This window comes from Bubalus bubalis, chromosome 4, assembly GCF_019923935.1.
Source record: "Bubalus bubalis isolate 160015118507 breed Murrah chromosome 4, NDDB_SH_1, whole genome shotgun sequence".
Lineage (NCBI taxonomy): Eukaryota > Metazoa > Chordata > Mammalia > Artiodactyla > Bovidae > Bubalus > Bubalus bubalis.
In genome coordinates, this window is record NC_059160.1 from 55,549,842 (window position 1) to 55,569,051 (window position 19,210).

At 43.3% G+C, this 19,210-nt stretch overlaps 2 long non-coding RNA genes across 5 annotated transcripts in view; one reads left to right on the top strand and one right to left on the bottom strand.

The window, feature by feature from the left end:
- LOC123333243 overlaps positions 1-18,646 on the top strand; it is a 33,108-nt gene extending 14,462 nt beyond the window's left edge. For 2 of the 3 annotated variants that reach the window (XR_006550471.1, XR_006550472.1), the window contains 2 exons: positions 8,906-9,032; positions 9,962-10,097. This is a non-coding gene — a long non-coding RNA (uncharacterized LOC123333243). Of the gene's footprint in view, positions 1-8,905; positions 9,033-9,961; positions 10,098-16,333 lie in introns of those variants that run through there. The other variant, XR_006550470.1, reaches the window with a different exon arrangement.
- Positions 1,566-16,386, bottom strand: LOC123333245. 2 transcript variants are annotated; one of them, XR_006550475.1, is made up of 4 exons: positions 16,256-16,386; positions 14,197-15,806; positions 3,508-3,586; positions 1,566-1,657 (listed from the first exon to the last, which is right to left on the bottom strand). It is a non-coding gene; the product is annotated as an uncharacterized LOC123333245 (long non-coding RNA). The 2 variants fall into 2 exon arrangements; XR_006550476.1 differs by having other exon boundaries at positions 14,197-15,828; positions 16,256-16,339.
- Positions 18,647-19,210: the final 564 nt, after the last annotated feature.

Consider the following 19,210-nt stretch of genomic DNA (forward strand, 5'->3'; position numbering starts at 1 on the left):
AAAATATATGAATTCTCCTGCATCCACCTCTTAATCTCCTATAGCACTCTGTGTCCTCTCTCTGTGTGTGTTATAAGCCCTGGCAGCTACCCTTGTCACCTTCAAATCTGTCCTGTAGGAATTCTGAGGCATCAAGCACTTTACCCCCTGTGGTCAGCGCTTACCTTCACGTGGTAACTATGGTTTGTCTTTTCTGACTTCAGCTTTAGTCAAGAGAATGCCCTGGAGAGTAAGTGTTTTGCATCCTTCAAGAAATTCTGAGTCATTCATTCTCCTCCAATTCAGCCACGTGTGCATTTCAGGCAGGATCTCAGAGGACTGTTCTAATGGAGACAAGATATTCTTTCTTCCTGCCCATGAGTGAGAGCAGCTTAGGGACTAGAGATGAGTGCTCCCTCTCTCACTTTACTTCCTTGAGGGGATTTTCAGTTCAATAGGGAAGCTGGTGAGGTTCTTTCCACTTCCCACCCTTCTCCAGTTTGCTTGGCCAACTCCATTTGTGGACAGAGCACATGCCTCTTTCTCTTGAGTTATGAAGATCACACTGACAGAAGGCCAATTTGATTCCTTGCAGAGTGGTTTTATTCCAACCGAAGAAAATGATCCTTATTTTCCAAAAATCTTTCCCTGGGTCAGAGTGTGGCAGAGTTGACTCTTCAGCCTTTGCCAAGCAGTAATTCCAATAAATCAACCCCTCTTGCCTTTAGTGGTATGGTTTGCTAAATGAAAGATTCCTGGCAGGGAACCTCTTAAGAAAAATGTCTGGACTTAGCAATCATTGGAGATACTGGGGAGAGTTCAAGTCACTTTCTGAATAAGAAGAGAAATAAAAGCAAAAATTCAAAAGCAAACCATGAAAGTAGCCACATGAACAAACCCATTGAACTGTGATGTTTTGGATGTGTGTAGCTGCTATTCTGCCAGGCCCTATTTCCACCTCAGGGCTCTTTTTAGGTGCGGCTGTAAGCAGGAAGCAAGTTAGGCTTTACTTGACAACGTTGGACTTCTGAGAATATTTATTAAATGATTATGAACATCTGACAAGTTGCTCTCAGCCGGTGTTAATAATCTTCTACATGAAATATTCTGCTCAAGGTTTCTAAAAGCATCAGACAAGATAGTATGCATATAGTTGCAGGTACTCTGTATTTTCCAGATTAATAAGACTACCTTGAAACTGTTCTAGTTCAACAGTTCTGTCCTTATTCCATCTGAGGTTTTCAAAATCTTTCAGGATCAAAAAGATAACTTGTGAAATTCTTTTGTAAACTCCGATATTATAACTAGAATTTGATGATTTTTAGAGTATGCATTAAAAACCTACTAGATAGTAAAAGCAGAGAAGGCAATGGCACCCCACTCCAGTACTCTTGCTTGGAAAATCCCATGGATGGAGGAGCCAGGAAGGCTGGAGTCCATGGGGTCGCTGAGGGTCGGACACGACTGAGCGACTTCCCTTTCACTTTTCACTTTCATGCATCGGAGAAGGAAATGGCAACCCACTCCAGTGTTCTTGCCTGGAGAATCCCAGGGACGGGGGAGCCTGGTGGGCTGCCGTCTCTGGGGTCGCACAGAGTCGGACACGACTGAAGCGACTTAGCAGCAGCAGCAGCAGCAGCAGCAGCAGCAGATAGTAAAAGATATGAGCAGGTAGTTCCTGGAAAAAGATACACACATGGCCTTTTATATATATATTAATAATGCTCAATTTCACTTATAATAAGAGAAATACAAATTAAAATTATACTGAGATACCATTTCTTAACTATCTGACAAAAAAGTTAAGACCTTAATGATATCCTTAATGGCCAGACAATGGGAGAAAAAGCACTTTCATATATTGCTGGTGAGAAGGCAAAATGGTACAGCCCATTTGAAGGGAAATTTGCTATTTTCTAGCAAAATTACATGTGCATCAACCCTTTAAGCCATCAGTCTCACTGCTGAAAATTTACTCTGAAAATATAACTTCACACACACAAAAGTTATTCATGACATTATTTGTAATAAATTATTAGGAATTATCCATCTGCCCATTCATGTGTGTGTGGGTGTGTTAGTTGCTCAGTCGTGTGTGATTGTTTGTGACCCCATGGTCTGTATCTTGCCAGGTTCCTCTGTCCATGGGATTCTTCAGGCAAGAATGCTGGAGTGGGTTGCCATTCCCTTCTCTAATGCCCATCCATAGGGCATTACAGATAAATTACAGTATATCTGTACAATAGAATACTATGCAGCTATCAAAAAGGATGAGAAAGATCTCTATAAACTAATATGGAGTAATCTGCAGAATATATTGTCAAGTGACAAGAAGCAAGGTGCAAAAGAAGGCTCATTTTATGCTCTTTTGTAGAGAAAGAAAATATATACCCTTATTTTTGCAAAAAGAAAATCAAGAACAATAAATCTGAAGCTAATGAATATAACTGCCTATAGGGGGTGGGTGTAGGGGTACAAGCACGATTTCTCTTATTAGAACTTTTTTACTAGTCTTAACTTTTAAATGATGTAACTATTTTACATATTCAAACATAAAATTAAGTAAAAAGAAAGATAAAATAAAACCTTGAAAGTGAAAGTGAAGTCGCTCAGTCCTGTCCAAGTCTTTTTAACCCCATGGACTGTAGCCCACCAGGCTCCTCCGTCCATGGGATTTTCCAGGCAAGAAAACTGGAGTGGGTTGCCATTTCCTTCTCCAGGAGATTTTCCCAACCCAGGGATTGAACCCAGGTCTCCCACATTGTAGGCAGATGCTTTACCATCTGAGCCACCAGGGAATAAAATCTTAACATTAATAAAGAAGTGAATATTAATATATTCTAGATAGATAACATAGTCACACAGAAAAATTATTCAAATACCTTTTACACATAGCACTAAGATTGTACATCCTTAATAGAATAAATCTTAAAATCAAGAGAAATGCAAAGACATCTTGAACTTTATTTAATAGGTTCAGAATTGGTAATGTTGTATTTCTGAAATTACACTGTGTTTATTGTATAATAGTATAAACAGGTAAAAATGCATATATGAAATAGGGAAATTAAGGCTTGGGGCTGTGTTTCATTTGAATTGAGGAAGCATTATTAATTCATCATTGAATTTTTCTTCTAGTTTTGTCTATAAAAAGGGGCCAGAGGCAATGATATTCCAGTAGTAATGAGCATACCTCACACTCGGTTCTTTGTTTCCAAATAACATTTCCCACTTAAAGAAACTAGGGCTTCTTGCAGACATGGCTGGCTCCAGGTCTGGGGCAGGGAAGGTAAAAGGTAATATGGAAACATCTTGTGGCAGACAGCCAGGAGGTGCTCAAAGGTGAATTCAGCTATATCAAAAGGACAGAGAAGCATCGAACTTTAAAACAAAACACCTGAGTCCATACTTGTTGGGCTGCACACCACAGGTCTGCAAGGCCTGACCTTGCCTAGCTTCAGATCAAAGAAAGAGCCCAGAGTCATCAAGAGAGACATCAGTGGTTTAATGGGGGATGGGGGATCTTACATGTCTGAAGTAAGGTCCTGGAGCAACATCCCATTATGTGCGGTAGATGGCAGACAGGGCATGGTGGCATTCTTCTCTCCTGGGGGCAGGGAGAGGTTACCAGTTATAGAGGGAATTGACTTGAGGTTGGTTCTTCGGTTACCAGGGAAATTGGCACAGGGGCACACTCCTCATCATCAGGCTATCATATTGGATATGCTCCGATCTAGAGTTAGAACAATGACCAGCTGGGGCCAGGAGCAAGTACGTAGGAAGGTCCATTGGGTGATTAGGGTCTAGGTGAGGCAGGTACTGGTGGAGCAGGGGATGTACAGAGAACAAGGGTATAGCCATCTTGGGTGGCCTGACCATATAACAGTGATACTCAAGGAGCGGGCAAGACCCTCACTTGCCAATACCTCCATGTGAAATGTCTACAATTCTGTCCCTGGAGAAACACAATGCTACCACCAGAAAAAGAGAATCCACACAGAGGAGTGCGCGTTTTGTGATTTAACCTTGGGAGTAATAAAACAAATTCAAAACAAGTGAGCTGGATTGAAAACATTAGGACGTTAGAACAGATTTTTCTCAGGGAGCAGAGAGACACGAAAGAAAGCAGAGCTAGGTCAACACGTCCCCCTTGCGTAATGACAGGTGAGGGCTTGGGCAAGCGAGAATTCTAGGAGGGGTCTGATGGCCTGTTTTGGCTCATGTGCAGAACCTTGACACTCATTCTCAAACAGGGCCCTCCAGGATGGACATCCTTATTCCACAAAGCCAAAGGCCTTCTTTAGCTCGGGAATTCATGCAGTTAACAAAATGATTTATTGAGCGTCACTGAACCCACTCTGTCAGGAGAACTATTAATAGATGTGGTATAAACTCACCATCCTCACGCTACCAAGGATGTACAGTGGGTTCCAATAAGAGTTTCCAGCCTTCCTCCTAAGGATGTGGTAAGAGAACTTTCTGGGGGCGGGTTTGTCCAAACCCTCAGCTGTGTGTCCTGCGTTGCCCTTGTCACCACAGACACCCTATTAAAGCCTCTTAGCTTTCCTCCAGCACTTGCTCAAATTACGGCTCTTATTGTACCCACTGACTACAGGAGGAAGCATCAGAGTCCCTCCAACTTGCCTTGCCAGATGCTGCTTGTGGATTTGTGACCACAGAGCTTTCTCTCTCTCTCTTGAACCCAAGTGCTCCAGTCCTGCTTCTCTCTGCAGAGCTATCTTCCCCTGGCTCCAGCAATGGTATTGTAGGCATTTTGTCAGCTAGAGGAGCCCTTGAGAATCCTGTTGGCCAGATCTTTCTGAAAATGGATCACCCATCAGAAAGAACAGGGCATCCACGTCACTTCCTATGAAGCTCCCCTAACGTCCCTCAGGGGCCCTAGGTCATGCAGTTACTCTTTAATCACTTCATGCCCAGCATCACTGGGGTGAGGGGGGAGGGCTCCCCAGGTGTTCTGCTTGCTCTGGATGGCTGTTATCCTAATTGACCCAAAGCTGCACAGCCTAAATGTACAGAAGGACAGTTGGAGACAACCTGCAGTTTGCCTGGAGCGCCTTCTCTCAGGCTCAGCTAAGTACACACCAGAATTTCTGGAGCCGGCTCACCTGGGCTCAGGGGGACAGATAGAATTTCAGGAATTTTGCAGGTCCATTGTTGAATTACTGGTAGCTTGAAATGGGCCTGGTGGGAATCTTTACACCATGGAGGTTGGCAAACACTACAATTCAGTGTCTTTCCTCTCATCCCAGCTGGTTGTTGTCTTTACCAGCTCACTACTGTGAGTAATAGGAAGCTGTGCAGTCTAGATAGTGGAGGAGCTCACCAGTTTGAGAATCAGGCCGATTTGAACTGAAGTCCTAGCATTACACTTACATTACCTAACTTTAGTTTCCCAAAGTAAAACAGATCAACAAAAAATATTCTGTTATGTAATGCAATTTCCCATTCCTCTTGTTTCCATTTGGAGAACTTCCATTAGAGTCTGTGATCCCCAAGGTGGGGAGGAGTGACTTCCATAACTGGTGAATTTAGTAGAAGCAGCTCAGCATGTGTGACTGCGATCCTAATCAAATCAGATCAGATCAGATCAGTCACTTAGTCGTGTCCGACTCTTTGCGACCCCATGAATCGCAGCACACCAGGCCTCCCTGTCCATCACCAACTCCCGGAGTTCACCCAGACTCACGTCCATCAAGTCAGTGATGCCATCCAGCCATCTCATCCTCTGTCATCCCCTTCTCCTCCTGCCCCCAATCCCTCCCAGCATCAGAGTCTTTTCCAATGAGTCAACTCTTCGCATGAGGTGGCCAAAGTACTGGAGTTTCAGCTTCAGCATCATTCCTTCCAAAGAAATCCCAGGGCTGATCTCCTTCAGAATGGACTGGTTGGATCTCCTTGCAGTCCAGGGGACTCTCAAGAGTCTTCTCCAACACCACAGTTCAAAAGCATCAATTCTTTGGCACTCAGCCTTCTTCACAGTCCAATTCTCACATCCATATATGACCACTGGAAAAACCATAGCCTTGACTAGACAAACCTTTGTTGGCAAAGTAATGTCTCTGCTTTTGAATATGCTATCTAGGTTGGTCATAACCTTCCTTCCAAGGAGTAAGTCTTTTAATTTCATGGCTGCAGTCACCATCTGTAGTGATTTTGGAGCCCATAAAAATAAAGTCTGACACTGTTTCCACTGTTTCCCCATCTATTTCCCATGAAGTGGTGGGACCAGATGCCATGATCTTCGTTTTCTGAATGTTGAGCTTTAAGCCAACTTTTTCACTCTCCACTTTCACTTTCATCAAGAGGCTTTTGAGTTCCTCTTCACTTTCTGCCATAAGGGTGGTGTCATCTGCATATCTGAGGTTATTGATATTTCTCCCGGCAATCTTGATTCCAGCTTGTGTTTCTTCCAGCCCAGCGTTTCTCATGATGTACTCTGCACAGAAGTTAAATAAGCAGGGTGACAATATGCAGCCTTGACGAACTCCTTTTCCTATTTGGAACCAGTCTGTTGTTCCATGGTGCCATCCTAATACACGGCACCAAATATCATGGTCAGGATAGCTGCTCGAGTGTCTAAAGGTTCTGCACCAAATTCCAGTCAGGGGAGAGATCCCTGTAGCACAAAGCAGTTCTCGGACACTAGCTGGTGGCCACAGTTGAACTCAACACTGATGCTGTCCACCAGGAGAGAGAATCAGACATCATAGGTTCAGGGCTCCACCCCACAGGACTGCCCTTCACATCAGATGCCAACAGCCACATCAAGATCAGATCCACACCAGTGCTTCTGACTGACTGGTGATTAATCAGAAGTTCCCACAACCCTTTCCTAGACTCAATTATTTGCTCACAGAACTCAGGGAAACATTTTACTGACTAGATGACCAGTTGATTATAAAAGGCTATAACTTATGTAAGATATGCACAGGGCAAGGTATGGGGAAGGGGTTTGGGGTCACAGGATCTCTCCCAGCACCTCCACCTGTTCACCATCCTGGAAGCTCTCCAAACCCTGTCCTTCTGGGTTTTTATGAAGGCTTCATTCCAGAGGCATGACTGATTAAAACACTGGACACTGATTCCAACCTCTAGCCCCACCCTTCTCCCCTGAGGTCAGGGAAATGGGGCTGAAAGTTCCAACCCTGGCTCCCATGCCTGTGAAAGTGAAGTCACTCAGTCGTGTCTGACTCTTTGCAATGCCATGGACTGTAGCCTACCAGGCTCCTCTGTCCATGGGATTCTCCAGGCAATAGTTCTGAAGTGGATCGCCATTTCCTTCTCCAAAGGAATGTCTTAAAACTCAGAATGGCACCAGGGCCCTCGCCCATAAGATGCATTTTGGGATAATCTTGGCACCATAAAATGCTCCCATGCCTAGATGCCTCTAAATATCACCTCATTAACATAATAGAAGACTTTTTAGTGCTCTCATCACTTACAAAATTCCAAGGGTTTTAGGAGTTCTATGCCAGAAACTAGAACAAAGACCAAATATATATTTATTATAAATCACAATATAATGCACACAGTACAGCCAGCAAGAGGGATGCATGCCTGCCTCCCTCCTTTTGGGACACTTCCTAAACCTTGCTCATGACACATTACACATGACACGTAAACATTACACATGACACATGCTTACATCCCATTGGCCAGAACTTAACCATATGGCCATCCTAACTGCAAAGGAAACTGGAATTTATTTTATTCCAGCCAGCCGCACACACAGCTAAAAAACACAATTTCTTTTAATATGGATGAAATGAATAACAGATATTGAGGAGAAATTAATCTTCTCCACCACAACATACAAACACTAGACACAGAGCTTTGCTCACAGTAAGCAGTCACTATAGAGGCTCGACCCTGAAGGGGAGGTTTCATTACAAACTTCTCATTGCTTATTTTGAAAAAAGCTAGCACTGAATTTTTAAGTGAAACAGAATCTGGACCTCTGCATTGTTCTTGCTATCAAATGAAGCCTTCTCTTTTATTCCTCTCCTTCCTTTCCGCTAAGACATTTTCTAGGTGCCTTTCTCCACTCATCCCTTACCAGCCTCTACTGGATCCCTTACTGCAGGGAGCGCTGGCCAGGTGCCATCTGTGAGATCTGGGGTTGTAAACTTCCTTACACCTCTGTTTTCCAAGATGTAAATGGAGGTAATAATTGTATCTATCTTATAAACTTGTTTGAGGATCAAGTGATTTAAAACTTGCAAAGCACCTGAAGCAGAGCCTGGTCCATAGCAAACACCATATACACTTTATTACGATACTTAACTCTGGCCCATATCATACAGTACAGTAATTTTCTAAAGCGGGATTTTTGTCCTTTATCAAAAGAATTGTATCAGAATGATAGTATAGCCAGCTGAATCCTTTCTCCCAGGAGGGTTTGAGGGTTATTCTTTATAAGTCATCACCGCTATGACATAAATGCGCTAAGCATGACTCAGAAAATCCTTGGGATTATCTATGTCTATTTAAAATTCTGCAGCATTCTATGTCATTATTAAAGAAAATTCATTCCTTTGTTCATTCAGTGAGCACTATGCTAGTATTAAAGATTCACTGAGGGACAAGACAAGTTCCTTCCTTAAAATCCTCACAGTTTACATGATCTGTCTATTCATCTATCTGTTGCTATCTCTCTATCATCTATCTATCTACCTATCTATCATATAACAATGAGAAAGGGTCCATTTCATAGAATCCTTCCTATTACAGATAACAGAAACCCAACTCAGATGAGTTTAAAGCACAGGGAAAATTTATTGATTCATTCATTCATTTACCTAACAATAAATTGCTAAGCTATCTAGAGGTAAATTTTTCAGACATTCCAAAGCTGGGTCTGCATCTTTAGAACTCTCTCTCTCCCTCTCTTGCTTTCCTCTGACAGGCTCCTTTCACATGGCCCAAAGACGGCCCCCAGCTTTGTCTGCTAATTTAACAACCTCAGCTGAAATAAGGAGCCTCTTTCTCAACAGCTCTGGCAGAAGTGCTGAGGCTGCTCTTCTGTGGTCCAGGTGAGTCATGTGCCCATCCCTGAACCACTCTCCAGCCTCTAAACTGGGACTTTAAGCTCAACCACCCACTCCCAGGTGGAGGTGGAGGTGGGATCAGTCCCACCCAAGCCTTATGGATGAAAAGTGGGAGGAGTGACTTCCTTAGTGAAAAGTGGGGTGCTGTTAGCAAAAGAAGGCAGACTGGACACTGGGAAGGTAAATGCAAAAGACACGCACAACCATTGGCCAGCTCTTGATCCTAGAGATGAGGTGGGTGAGGAGCTTCTAAAGACACCCTCATGGAAGAGTTGATGTGTGAAATGGGTTTTGAAGGGCATTTGGAATTCAGTTGACAGATGAGAGAATTTAAAGCAAAGGTAAGAACATGTACAAAGACCTAAGGATGTGATATCTTGTGGCTTATTTGGAGAAATGAGTAGGGTTAGGATATAATTTGAGGAGATAACAGTCAATGTAGCAAGGAAGATGGGTAGGTGTGAAGCCAGTGTGAAGGTCTTTGTGTGCCCCAATGAAGATAATTGGGGCACACACATCTTCACACTTACAGAGATTTCTCCATGGTATTTCACTGACATAAAAGAAATTAATCTAACACAAAAGAAAACTGAAGACAGAAATTATAATTTCTCTTTATATATCCATTGCCTGGCACATGGGCCAAATAAATGTTTGTAGATCTGAAACTGGAATGTCTTTTGAGCTAAATGAGATCATTTCTCTCTACCATATCTACATAGCATAGTGCCTGGTACATTTTAAGTGTTCCATATGTGTTAGCTCTTATGTCTTTGTGGTCATTAGATCAATTTTTGATGATATATACTTGTCTTTCATCATTCCTCAGACTTCAACTAATTCACTGTTAATTAATCCTCAGAAAACTTGGTATTAGAGTTGGAGATGTATTTAACTCAAACATTATTTTGCAGAATTGTACCTAAATCAGCAACAACATCAACAAACATTTAATACTGCCGTCTGGTGATTTAGAAAATAAGAAATGTAAGTCAACTTTCCTGGTGGCTTAGAAGGCAAAGAGTCTGCCTGCAACACACGAGACCCAGGTTCAATCCCTTGGTTGGGAAGATCCTCTGGAGATGGGATTGACTACCCACTCCAGTATTTTTGCCTGGAGAATTCCATGGACAAAACAGCCTGGGGGCTACAGTCCATGGAGTCTCAAAGAGTCAGACATGACAGAGGAACTAACACTTTCAAGATAAAAGGGACCCACAGAAACTGCACAGAAAGTGGATCTTCAAGATTGGTAAGGATTATTTTTTATTTGAGTAAACATGGTTTACTTTGTAACAAAGTAAACAAACAAACAAAGTAAACAAAGTTACACTTTGATACATTTCTCAGTTAATTAATTTCACTTCTTTGCTGACTTGTCTTCCCATTTTCCCAGAGCCCCTGCTGCTGCTAAGTCACTTCAGTCGTGTCTGACTCTGTGCGACCCCATAGACGGCAGCCCACCAGGCTCCCCCGTCTCTGGGATTCTCCAGGCAAGAATTCTGGAGTGGGTTGCCATTTCCTCCTCCAATGCATGAAAGTGAAAAGTGAAAGTGAAGTCATTCAGTCGTGTCCAACTTGTAGCAACCCCATGGACTGCAGCCCACCAGGCTCCTCCATCCATGGGATTTTCCAGGCAAGAGTACTGGAGTGGGGTGCCATTACCACTCCTCTTGGGATTATCACTGTAAGCGTACAATGATCACAAGGTTATGAAACTAGACTTTAACAGGAATCACTTAAAACATTGAAAGAGTAATGATGTATAGAAACAGGAATTCCCTCTGAAGCCAGAATCCCCATGTCCCCGTCATGTGTAGTGGTTGGAGGGGCAGAGAATCATCCAGGCATATTTCCCACAGATGTCTCTGTGGGACATCTTTGGTGCCCCTCTTGCCTGCCCTAGGACTTCATTTCAGGCTTGCCTCTGTCAATCGTTTTGAAACCCTATGTTTACACTTGATAGCCTTACCGGAGGAAGAGAAGAGAAACCATTCATTGTTTCAACAAATATCTATCAAGCACCTGCAACATATCAGGAACATTCTAGGAACTGGGGTTACCAAACCTCTGCCCTCATGGAATTTTTATTCCCATGAAGGAACACATATATTATGCAAATAAAAACATAATGTGAGATGGTAATAATATCCAATATACATAGATAAATAAGGCAGAGAAGGTGGGGAGGGGAGGAGGGAATGGGTGATCAGGGAAGGCAGCCCTTTGAAGATGAAATTTGAACAAACAACCTGAAGGAGATAAGGGAATAGCCATGCTGAAGTTGAGGGAATACTGTTCCAGAAATTGGAACAGCAAGTAGAGATGTCTTGAGGAGGAATGTATCTCATGTGATCGAGGAACACCAGAAACCCAGTATGTCTAGGGTGGAAGGAATGAAGAGGAGAATAGTAGATTACCTCAAAAGGGACTAGACATTGCAAGAACCCTGTCGGCAGCTGGGAATATCCACAGTTGCTTCTCTTTGCAAACACCTCATGTATTAAATATTTCCTCTGTGTGCTGTTGCTGCCCCCTTCTCCTTCCGTTCCTCAGCAGACATTTCCCCTTCTCTTTCACAAGGATATTGTCGTCTTTACGGCACAGAACCCCACTCCTCCTTTTCTAAAGCAGCCAGCTAATTTTTTTGTAGGGGAAAGAGCATCTCCCCCATTGCTTGTATCAATCAAAGTGCTCCCCGCCCACTGTCTCTGCTCAGCCAGTCACACCATCTGACCCTGGGATTAGTCTTCTCCAAGATGAACTGAAGCTTAATCGACTTGACTATGGTTCCCAGAAAATACTGTCCAATAGCTTCGGGTCCCTGGTTCCCAAAAGCTGTCCTGTCTGTCCTTTCTGGAACTTGACTATCCAGCTCTTCTTTCAAGTCCCTAATCTAACCAAGTACATGCATGCTCAGTCGTGTGACTCTTTGCGACTCCATGGACTGTAGCCTGCCAAGCTCCTCTGTCCATGGTATTCTCCAGGTGAGAATATTGGAGTGCGTTGTCATTCCCTACTTCAAGACATCTTCCCAACCCAAGAACTGAAATTACATCTCTTGTGTCTCTGCACTAGCAGGCAAATTATTTAACACTGAGCCATCTGGGAAGCTCCAATCTAACCAAGACCTTCCAGTAAATTCATTTTTAACTTAACAAAGTACTCCTAACTTATCATCAATCCATTCTCACTCTTCTTCTCGTCATGACTCATATCATATGGTCCCCATTAATGCTAGGTTGTGGACTTGTGGGAACTTGTCCTTTTATAGCTTATAGTTTGTCATTATAAAACTAAATTTTCAATCTAAAGAAAATGTTAACATTTCCCAATTGATTTATCAAGATGGTTTTTTAAAGTATTGTTTGCTATAATTTGACACATTAGGAAAAAAAGTTATCACCACTACAAGTGATAGAAATTTAAAAAAATTCTTAAAGAGAAGGAAGGGATTAGAACATCATGATGAAACACACAAGCTCTAGAATCACACAGATTTGAGTCTGCAGTTCATCCCTGCCATCTGGTAACTATACAATCTCAGGCAAAGATCTATCTTTGGTTCCCCTAGAAGCAGACCTTGAGATAAGGATTCCAGTGCAGACACATATCTAGGAAGTGATTCCAGGAAACTCCAGTAGGGGAAGAGTGAGAGAAGTAGATGTAGCCAACAGAAGGTTCTTTAACCAGACAGATAACTATGGAGCACAATCCTGCTAGGAGTCTCTGAAACCAGCCTAGAAATTGCCCCTCAGTTCTCTCACACCCAAGGACCAGGGAAGCTGTGATATTTATACACCAACTCCATCAGTCATTGGGTAAAGGCTGCCATGGAGGGGGTGTGTTGGAATGGGGAATGGGCATATTCCCCAGCACGTCTGGCCTCTTCTGGGGCCAAAGAAACATATATAGACCTTGGCGGTGGGAAGCCAACCAGTGCCCATTGCATTGGTGGCATGGGACGGGGTACTGACAGCTCTCACCACACTACTTAGCTCTGAGGCATCAGCTTCCTTGTGTGTAAAAGAGAATAATAATAATAGCACCTCACAGGGTGCTTTTGAAGATTTAAATGAGATGATGCATGTGTAACTGCATGGCAAATGAGTACACAGAAAGTTTGAACATGTGACCATCTGAAAGACACAAAGAAGGAAGCACATGGAAAATCCAAGGGGAAAAGTAGGGAGAAGTGGGAGGGGGTGAACAGAAAAAAAAACCAAAAACAAAAAACTCCTATGAATTAAAGATACAAAACAGACCTTGTGAAAGAAGCAATATTCTCAACACATTCTAGCAGCAAACAGGCTTCTTGCAAAGAATTTCCAAGAGATTTGCTTCTTGAGAGACAGGAAGAAAGTTTGAGCAGCAAAACCCTCTACTTCCTGAAAGTGGGTAAATACAGTGAGTGAAAAGAGAGAAAAAGGGAAAGAATCTATTTTTCTGAAATTCTGCTTCTACTTTACTGTCTTTACCAGCAAGGAGGGTAATTAGTTATCTCAATATGACAAGAACACACATTTCTGCCTTTTCCAAGAGGGAAAGAAAATTAGTTCATAAAGGCATTTTAAAAATGAAATGAAAGCTCTTTTACTTACTTTAAATTAATTTTTTTGTTAGTTTTTTTGTCATGAGCCTGGGTTCTGGGTTTTTTCCCTTCCCAACAAGTCTTGCCTGGAAAACCCCATGGACGGAGGAGCCTGGTAGGCTGCAGTTCATGGGGTCGCAAAGAGTCGGACATGACTGAGCGACTTCACTTTCACTTTTCACTTTAATGCATTGGAGAAGGAAATGGCAACCCACTCCAGTGTTCTTGCCTGGAGAATCCCAGGGATGGGGGAGCCTGGTGGGCTGCCGTCTATGGGGTTGCACAGAGTCTGATATGACTGAAGCAACTTAGCAGCAGCAGGAAGACCCTGGGTCAGGAAAGGAGGGGCCAAGTGTGCTTGAGGCACACAAAGGGAGCCTGTGTGGCTGGAAGGGCCAGAACCTGGACACATCAGAAGATGCCTTCCCAGAAACAGAGGTGGGCCTGAGACGAGGCAATGGCAGGGAGGGAAGAAGAGGAAGCAAAGGAGAGGAGACGAGGGAGTGCAAGGGGAAAGGGGGAACTGAGCAGATGATGGAGCAATGTGATCAGACTCACATTTCAGCAGGATCCCCTGGCTGCTGATTTGAGAACAGAGAACAGGCTGTTCAGAAGCAAGGTTGGATACGGGAAGCCTGTGGAGGGAGGCTCTTGCAACAATCCACGTGAGCGATGACGTGGCCTGGACCTGGGTAGGCGTGGTGGAGGTGCTAAGAACTCATATTCTGGAAATACCATGAACAGACAGTCACCAGAATTTGCAGATGAACTGGATGCAGGGCCTGAGAGAGTAGGGATGAATCAAGGGAGACTCAATTTACTTAGTCAAAGAACCTGTCCTACATGCCAGACACTGTCCTGGACAATGAATACAACAAACAAAATTCCCGCCTTCATGAAAGATTTTGATAGTGGGAAAAAAACTGACCATAAAAAATGTAAATATTCAATATGTTGGGCTCATTGGGTGGTGGTGGAGCACTATGAACAAAACCAAAACAAGGATAGGGAATGTCAAGCATAGGGACTGCAATAATAAAAGAGGATTTGGGGGGAGGCCTTGCTGAGAAGGTAAGATCAGAATAAACATCAGAGGGAGGTGAAGGAGTGAACCGTGTGGTTATCCTGGGGAACAGCAAGTGAAACACTCTGAGGTTTTGAGCACATTGATTTAATGATGCCATTTAGACATCAAAGTGGAGCTGTCAGGTGGGTAATGGGAGGCATATTTGCTGAGCACACCTTAGTGTTTCTCCTGGCTTTGGGCCCACCCTCTTCCAGGTCAGGTGGTTCACTGTCCTGGTTTCCCTGGGGCTGAGGGGTGTTCCAGGACAGAGAACCTTCGGTGCTAAAACCAGGACAGTCCTAGGTAACAGCTGCTCACTCTGCCTCCAGGTCATCCTGCGTCTTGATATCAGATGGATGATTCTAAAATCTAATGCTAAAAAATGGATCCAAAAAATCCTTCAGTTGTTCCTTCTAGCATGAAAAATCAGAGTTAAAGTTCTATAAAATCCTGGATGGGAGTCCTTCCCACACTGGCCTTACAGTCTCTCCTGCCCTCCCTCACCAGCACCCCACTGTCTATCAGCTGCCCCCATAGCCAACACACCGTTCCCCACAAGCCTGCATCATCCTGGATAAATTGAGCTATTTTGACTCCCTCACCACCGCTTTCCTAGGTCCTGTTCTCTAGGCCCATCCCATCCCCCGCCCTCCACTTCACTGTGTACTTCTTGTGCTTAAGTCTCATTTCAAGGGCGACCTTCTAGAAGCCTTCTGGGCAGATATAGATATTGTACGTGCATGTCTACGGGGTTTGCTGTGTTGTGCTAAGGGCTGAATCCAGGTGGACTGAGTTCCAAAGCTTATATATTTTGAGAATGCTCTTTAAGAAAAGTAATACAAATTACAAAGACAGGTGTAAGAGTGAATATTTAGAAGTGACACACACAAATGAGGAGTCCTGAAGCATCACAGTAAATTGCCCTCTGGTCCCACCGTCTCCACCCCACATGGAAACTGGAAGCCCCCTTGTCTGTCTCCCTCTTCAGACTGTGAGACCCTTGGGGGCAGAAAACTTAGCTGCTGTGCCTTTGCATCCCAAGTGCCTGGCACGTGGAAGCAGCTCAGCGGATGTTTGTTGACTGATGAAATGAATGGTCAGGCTGGTGGTGACAGAACACCGATCTGAGAGTCAAATTCTGATTGTATTATTTATTTATTACATCGGGGTATAACTGCTTTACAATGTTGTGTTAGTTCCTGCTGTACAACATGAGTCAGCCATAGGTATACATATATCCCCTCCATCTTGAGCCTCCCTCCTATCCACTCCCATCCCACCCCTCCAGGTCACCGCAGAGCACCAAGCTGAGCTCCCTGTGCTATACACTGACTTCCCAGTAGCCACCTATCTCACGGATGGTGGTGTATATATGTCAGTGATACTCTCTCAACTCATCCCACCCTCTCCTTCTCCCACCCTGGGTCCATGAGACCATTCTCTACGTAAATCCTGGTTTTGGTGACACCTGCCTCTGACTAGCTGTATCACCTGGAGGCAAGGAACAAGGAACTTAACCTCCCAGATATTAAAAGATGTTTAGTGACCTACCTGGGTGAAGTGGCTAGGTAGACTGCCTGGCAAGAATATATGCTCAACACATATCCATTTCTCTTTTCCTATCCTTAGGTTCTGTCCGCCCTACATCAGTCACAGGCCGCCGGGGCTGGGATACAAGCCAGGAAGCCCACTGCCTGTGAAGACATGAATCCGTTTAGCTCCACTGTAGTACATTTCAGGACGACGATCAATGTTTCAGCTGAAATATTTTCCCTGCTGCTCACGAGTTAAGATTATTTAATTGATCTTTTAACCCTCCTATTTGTCTGCAGGTCAGCAGGTACATCCATAATCTGCCATTGTGCTCTTGGAACTCGGTCCAGAGTCTGTAAATAAGGATGGGAGAGTGCTGTCTCTGCTATTTAACCCTATCAATGTTATTATTTTAAAGGAACCAATTTCCTTCCTTATAAACCCAGGTATATAATAAATAAATAATTCAGCATCTCTGAAATATTTATCATAGGCAGGTAGCATTCTGCTCTCTCAGAAAAGCAAGTCATCTAAGAATCGGATGCCGTTGGGTATCAGCACCTCCACTAATCATGGGGACTGTGTGCCTGTTGTTTTCCATCATTTGTCTGCTGCTCACAGCAACCCTGGGAGTCAGGGAGGGTGTCTCCTTTTTGAAGATGAAGAAACTCAAGAGGCATTAAGTACCTTTACAGAGTCAGTAAGTCTGGTAGACAGTATTCTAATGATTCTCTTTCTAACTCTCTGTGCAGGGCAAGAATTACAGTCCACTTTGTAAGCGTTAGCTCTTATAAATGACAACAATTACTGCGATTTCTTTCCAGAGAAGCCATTCTGTTTCTCTGTACTGCCAGGATGGAACCAAGTACTTATTACACCATGCATCACGTCTGACGCCCATCCCCGGGTCAGTAGCCAGGATCCCAAACCAGCCTGTTGTTTTCAAGGCTGAATCGTGTGTTTGGACCAACAAAGATCATCAGATGACTGCCCTGTGCATTTCTTTTCAAAATCTCTGCTTTTGAGATGACCTGGCTCACGCTGGTGTTTGCTAAATGTTATTCACGTGGCTGTTACAGTCACACACTGCTTTTTCTTGGATGGAAATCACCTGTTGTTGATGCTGATGATGGTTAATGCCACGATTAACCCAGCATTTACTTCATCCCAAGGACTGTGCTAACAACTTTACAAAATGTCATTTAGTTCTAAGAAAAAAACTTTGAGGTGGATGTTAATGTCCTCATTTTTTAACTGAGATGCTTGAGACCCAAGAAGTTGCACTAAATAACTAGTTCTGAACCACATAGGGAATAAGTAACCAGCACAACCAGGATTCAAACTGGGATCTCACCAATCATACAATGGATGCCTTGAGCCACAAGGATACCTCCAGTGGGAGAAGAATCAGCATACGCCGTTAACTAGCATGAACTCTAGTCATATTTAGGAGATATCTATATTTCTAAGCTTAGGGTATCCATCTGTGTATCCACCCATCTATTTATCCATCCATCCATCCATTCCCTCACTCGCATAGATTGTCCCCTTTGCCTGGAATGTTTCTCTGCTCTCCCTGTAATTGTGGAGCAAACCTCCTTCTCATCACTTAAGTCTCTGTTTTAAGTTTCACCTCCTCCTGGAAGTCTTCCTAGCCTGACTGTCCCATCTCCGTGTTCTCATGGTGCTCTGTGTCTCCTACTCAGGGGTGGATTCACATTCTGAGGGGTCTGAGCCACAAGGTACAGTCAAGGAGAATGACTTATGGTGTGATCGAGGGTAGAAACATGAATTAAAGAGGGCAACTAGACCTTAACTTCATCCTCTTCAGGTGTTTGTTTTTCTGAATACTCACTGTAGCATAATCACAGTCCTCTAGAGCTTAATCCAAGTGTTAAGCTCTAAATGTCCTTTAATCCAAGTGTTGGAATTTTATTTCTCTAAGGTACTGAACCATCTCGGCTCTAAGTAGACCAAAGTTCAAAAGATTTAAAATTATAATTGTGATTCAGATTTGAGTTCCTGAGTCTTAGATTCAGCATCCCTACAGTTGTAGCCAATAGAAATGTGAGAGCAAAAGTCCTGACCTACCCTGAGGCCCTAAATGCCAACACCTGTCATATCATGTCAGCGGTCAGTTTGATTTGCCCAGCCTGTGTTTATCAGAGCTACTTCTGCTTATATAGACTTTGTTACTGATAAAAATCAGATCACAATAAATGTTACATTGTGATATTATACTGTGTTAATAACCCATGCGAAACTTTAGAGATATTTGTTTCCTACGTACAATAACAGGAACTCTGTGAATGTTATTATCAACATTTTACCAGTATGGGAACTGAATCTGAGAGGTGTGAAGTGATCTCCTGAAGGTCACACGAGCTAATAAAAAGCAGAGGAAACCAAGTGATGATTGCAGTGTAAATGTCCTTTGTCCATACTGAATCTCCCAAATATCAAATCATAAAACTAGACTTCACAGCTTCAGCAATCCTACTATAGAGTTACACTTTTGCATGCACATTAGCTTCACTAGAGAATGACAGATTGACATGGGCGATCCAAAACAGTTGATATTTCTGCAAATGGTATTTCCAAAGAAACTGTATTGGAGCTATCTAAGCATTGCTGCTGCTGCTAAGTCGCTTCAGTCGTGTCTGACTCTGTGCCACCCCATAGACGGCAGCCCACCAGGCTCCCTCGTCCCTGGGATTCTCCAGGCAAGATTTAAGTACTACTCTCTTTAATTTACTTTGCCTTATTATAATTATGGAATTACCCCTCTGTTGAGACTGGTGAATAGACGATGCCCTGAAACCTTATGTTGATTTTGATGTGATCATCTCTTTTGTTAATACTTCAGCTCAAACCTTCTCCTGAGAATCTTTGCTTATAAATCCCTAGACATTTCTAGAGCTAACCCAAGACTCCTGGGCTCAGAGGAATTTAAAGGGAAGCAATGAGCTGATA